Source organism: Maniola hyperantus, chromosome 3 (assembly GCF_902806685.2).
Source record: "Maniola hyperantus chromosome 3, iAphHyp1.2, whole genome shotgun sequence".
Classification (NCBI taxonomy): domain Eukaryota; kingdom Metazoa; phylum Arthropoda; class Insecta; order Lepidoptera; family Nymphalidae; genus Maniola; species Maniola hyperantus.
In genome coordinates, this window is record NC_048538.1 from 6,097,420 (window position 1) to 6,103,419 (window position 6,000).

Genomic DNA, 6,000 nt, shown 5'->3' on the forward strand with positions numbered 1-6,000 from the left:
AGGCGGGGCATTGACCCGAGTTTTAAACGCTATACATTGCGATGGTTGAAAAATACTAAATCACTAAAACTACAAAATGAAGCAAATTGTTATAGTTATTGGATTGTGTTTAGGTAGTATAACAATAACGCGTTTTTGCTACACCATGTAATGTAGGTATATCTACCTAATACATATTTAGTCAAGTAAAACATATTTTGCAACGCAGTTTCTTCGCATTTACCTACCTTTACATAGTCGTATCTGGTTTAAAAGTTAGTCGTAAGTTTTTTTTAATTCTGGTAAAAGTTAGATAACTTGACTGCGATCTCACCTGATTGATGTTTCAGTCTCAAATGGACACGGGCTAACTTGGGTATGGCAGTTCTATTAAACCCATAACCCTGATCGGTTTCGACATAGTTTCTATACGGCATCGTACCGGAACGCATAACGCAAGGCTTTTCCGGTAGGGTGCTAACTATCCACGGCCAGACTCGATCAGAGATAATTTAGATAATGTAAATTGTCAAATTGCCCCTGCCGGGAATCGAACCCGATACCTCCCACTTATAAGAACACAGCGCTCACCACTGCGCCAAGGTGTAGGTACGAATAATAGAAGATATGGATAAAAGGTTTAATTAAACGAAAATTTAAACATATTTTTTTACACTCACCATACCCCATTTTGGGTTGTTCCGTACTCATCCTATGACGTCTCATTCCAAACAATTTTTTTCTTAACTCAACCATTTTAGCCTCTTGAATTTGGTATGTTTTTTATCGAAACTGCCCAAACGTCGATCGAATTCGATGTGTGTATGTAGAGCATGTAGAGCCATTGACATACTCGTGCAATCTAGTACATAATGCAGAACACGATATGAAGTAAATAAACAGAATTATCCAGAAACCTAGTGCAGTGGCGCGCAAGCGCATGCAGTATGTACCTAGTGAAAGTGTAGAGGAAAAAGATGGCGGTTGACACGACACGTTCTTGCCTGGTCTAGAACGATCTGCGCGCCGGCTTTCCCTGTTTAAATTAATGCTAAATTGCAATTACTAATAAATGGTCGGTTTTTGCAACTTCATTGGTAATGTTATTGTAGATTTTAAGTCTAGATTTAGTTTATCTTCTTCGACACTTGTATCTGAATTAAAAAATGTGCCTAACTGCTGTCGTTTCCAATCGGAAGATAACATTCATTCTTTAGGGCTCTTAAGAATCTTAGCGTAGGGCTACTACAAAGAGCAAATAAATAAAACTGAATTTAATATGTTAAAAGTTATCCCAAAAAAGTAAATAACTATTTTATGACGACAGATCTATTGACGCGCGAAGAAAATTTGCTGCCAAATTGTAAAGTGGAGTAAGTAGGTACCTACTTAAGTAAATTATTTGGTAAAAATATGATAACTGATAACTTATACCGATTCCCCAATCAGTTTTTGGTGTTAGACCAGTTCTTGCAGCAAGAAAATCCACAAACATGCATTTTTCCGGAGCAACGTTCTCGCACGCAACTAATATGTAGGCACTTAGTTTGATCGCTTGTTAATCACTTATGTATTTAAATCGTTTATATCACGACTAGTTACTTGATCCATTGATCGTGATGTTCGCCTGAATCTGTTGTCGCGGGGCCCATCGATATATTATGTAGAATCTAATAAAGAGAGAGCCAGCGCGTGCCAGACCTTCCTTATTTTATAAAAGCTGAAAGTTTCTCTGCGTATTGTCCCCAACACTGCATTGGGCGGAACGTTTGTTTGGATGTTTGTTTGGATCGTGGTGGTTTTGGAAGATAACAGGTAAGTAATAAAGGTTTATTAACAGTTATCTCCCAAAGCCACCTTGATTCAAACAAACGCCCGAACAAACGTCACTCCCAGTGTTGGGGGCAATACGCAGAGAAACTTTCAGTTTTTATAAAATACGGAATGTCTGGCTCTTAGGCCATAATTCATCATCGAAGGCAGGGCCAAAACTCACTACCCGTATGTATTACAAAAAAAATTCAGTAATCTAATTTAAAAAAAAATTTAAGATTAAATATTTTTAACTCAGTTAAATATTTTTTTACTTTAAACGAGTTGTATTTTCAACAGATTTTTACGATATTTTCGGAAGCTGTTAGCTACTTTTCACGATGACACCAAATCTCCTGTGGACTCTTTGTATCTCTTATCTTGGTATCTTAATCTCTTTGGGAAAAGAAATTTTCCATGCGGCGAAGTCGTGGCCTATTGCGCATTTAAAAACTCGTTGTAACAGAAAGTCCAGATTGCAGAAACCTCCCACCAATAAGTAAATACGTAGATATAATATTATCATAGCTGCATAAACAATAAAGAAATCGTGTGTATCTTAGCTATAGAAAAATTGCCTAAATCTCTAGTCGATGTAATTAAATGCACGGGAAAAGTAGATACAGTCATGTTCGCAGAAATTGGCAATAAATACAGTATTTTTTTAATAGTTCTATAACAATGTTATATTGTCGTTAATGTATAATAATTACCTACTACCTATGGCCACGACTTGGTCCGCGTGTGCGTTTAGTATTTTAGTCCTTTGATTTTCCGGGATAAAAAGTAACTTGTTTCCTTTCCTGGGATGCAAGCTATCTCCGTATCAAATTTAGTCAACAAAATAAAAACTGTTAATAAGATGGGGCGTGAAAAACTAACAGAAAGACAGATAAACTGATACACTTTCGCATATTTATGATATTAGTCTATTAGGCAATTAGATAGTGCAACTCAAATGCTGCCAAATTCATTAGAGTGCATACACGTGAAGCATTAATTGTTGCTATTTTATTTTGGGAAAACAACAATAAAATTGTTCTGTACCTAACTCCTACTTAACCTCTGTTTATTCTTCTTCGTCGTTTTGACGAAAGGGGTACTGAGAAAGCTTGCATCCCGGGCATGGACATAGGACATAGGCTGTATTTATATTCCGTAAAATCAGAGAGTTCCCAAGGAATTTTTATAAAATCCACCCGGATGATTTTTTTAAATCCACTGGTCGCTGGCATATCATCTAATAAGGCCATAAAATAAACTCTGCCTTATTACCGTTATTAAAATATCAAGTAGCATAGTAGGTAGATATTAGCACTTTAGTGTCACTTTTGTCAATAAATACTACAATGTTTATTGAAATAGCAATAGCAAGTTGCAAAGGAAGTAGGTACAGTTTTTGTTTGCCACAATATCAATTTATAAATTACATCTAGAATCTAGATCTACCACCCTCACTCTATTTTGATTTTGAGGACGTACGTACCCCTGCTTGAATACTATATTGAAATCACGGAACAGAAAAAACAGTTTTTTCTGTTCCGTGATTGAAATAGAGAAGAAAGTAAAACGTTTATTTTAAAACTAGCTTATGCTTACTAGCTATTTCACCCCCTTAGGGGTTGAATTTTCACAAATCCTTTCTTAGTGGATGTCATAATAGCTATCTGCATGCCAAATTTCAGCCCGATCCGTCCAGTAGTTTGAGCTGTGCGTGGAGAGATCAGTCAGTCAGTCTGTCAGTCACCTTTTCCTTTTATATATTTTGATTGTACATAGACCGATGGTATACTGTTGTTGGGAAGTTTGTAATACGGGTAGGTACTTGGGTACTTTGTAAGTTGTAACCACATGACTAATATTGTAACCACAATATCATTTCGCGATCAATAGATCCTTACCTAGTCCTCGCGGTTTAGGTGGTCAGTGGTCAGAAGGTAGGTATTAATTTTATTTAAGGAATGGAACATGGAGTTCACATAATATTGAATTATCAAAAAAACACATGAATCGGTTCCAAAATAATTGAAAAAAAAATCCATTACATGATATTTTGAATCAAACTAGAGCCATCGTACCTAATTCGTGATCGATTTGAACCTTTCGTATATTAACACGAAAATAAAGATAAATAAAATTGTTTTAGACAACTTAGATATTTTGTTGTCTTCAATTTTCCCGTCACAATGTACTTCAGTCATTGCCCTTCGCACGTGGTTCTTTTGCTGCCAAAAACTTCCGTTGTGTTGTATTTTGTATTCAATCGCAATCTCATTTCGATGTTGTAGTAGGTATGTCACCCAGGTGATTTATGAGTCGATTCACATTGGCAGCGAATCGAAGCGAAATTCTAAATTTTATATACCTACCTAGCTAGCGTATTGATCTCTGTCCCCATAAAGTAAAGCACTCTACCGAGAAAACATTCATGCGAATATTTGCGTTAATTACCTACATAGCATTTCTAATTTTAAAATTTCGCATCGATTCGACCCTAACGCAGATTTGGAACGTATTGGTAGGTCTGTATACTCTGTTTACCTGCCACAGAAAGCGGTGTTCTTACGTCTTAGTTTTGTTACACCCATAGAGATGATTTTACCTACCTGTGCTAAAATGTCCACAATGTCGTTCTGAGGCAACGAGGGCCTGGAGCGGAACTAATGGCTCAGGTAAATGGGTGAATGTGACACAGAATATTTTACAAAGTTTCCTCACGGTCTGCTCCTTTTGCCTTACCCGTGACAAATTGCACTTGTTGCCTAATCCCCTTGAACTTTTGCTGGATACGTCCAAGGGGAAGACCAGTATTCGGGCCGCGCTGCGCCCCGGTAACATGGCTAATAATCTCTCTTCGGGGATATTGTTGACTATGGTCTATGGCTAATGACCTGGTAAGAGGGCAGGTTTCTCCGCGTGTCCCTCTGACTAGCAGAGAGCACAGTGGACGAAGCGAAGGATGTCACTCGACCTGGCGAGAGCTCTGGGCGGTCGGTCTGCATTTATTGCCCGTTGGGTGAGGTCCCCGGGTCGGGACTCGGGAGACGCACTTCGTTGGTGCGCCTTGGACGTGCGATGGGGGACCTAGCAAGCGGGTCCTCGGTAGAGGGTTCGCCTCGGCAGATGTCGTCAGCTGGGTCGTTGATTGCTTCGGTGTTCCCATGGCCAAGTCACCAGGCGACGCGCAGGAGCGCCGCTGGGTTTTAGTGAGTATTCCGGTAGCCTCTCGGCCGGCAAGTCAAACACAAAACTTCGCTTGTTGCCGCTCTAACTGTTAGTCAGGACAGTCTTTCAAAATATCGCTAGTTTATTAGGAGGTGCGGCAATGTATTTCTAGTAGGTATTTTTAAAATGAAATAGACAGGCAAGGTGCCGCTCAAACACTGCATCGTCCCCAATTCGCGGGCCGCGGCCGAGCATGACCGCTCGCTACTCATAGTTGCAACACGACGGACATCATTTTCTTTCAATTGTATGTCGGCCGTTTAAAACTATTTTTACATTCACATTTATATGTAGAACTAGCTTATCCCCGCGACTTCATCCGCGTGGACTACAGAAAATTCAAATCCCTATTTTCAAAAAAAATCAAAAATCCTTTCTTAGCGAACGTCTATGTCATAATAGCTAGGCTAGGTAGGTACATCATATCTACATGCCAAATTTCAGCCCGATCCCTCCAGTAGTTTGAGCTCTGCGTTGATAGATCAGTCAGTCAGTCAGCTTTTCCTTTTATATATAGAATAAGAAGACTAGTGACCACTCGTAGCTTCGCTCCGGTAATTTTTTTGAAAAATCCGTCTTATTAGGATGTCTTATACCTAAATGGGAACTCTGTGCCAAATTCCAATTTTCTAGGTCCAACGGTTTGTTTTGGGCGAGACAGTGAGTGACTCTGGACTTTTATTTTTTACACTTACTCAACATTATGAAATAAGGAAGTACAAGTATAATATGTTTAGAGACAGTAAGACGATCTCCATTCTCCTCAGTACCCTGAACCCGTGAGTTCATTCACTACTCTGTAGTGATTAGATTAGGGAGAGCGGACATTCCCAATTTGTCTAATCCCTTCTTCCCTCCCCCCTCATTGCGACATCGCTTCTCGACACGTGTAAATAGCATAAGGTGCCCCTTTAAGGCCTCACACACTGCATTCTAATCTATTTGCATTTTAAATAAATTATAATTAGTACTCTACAGTCTACA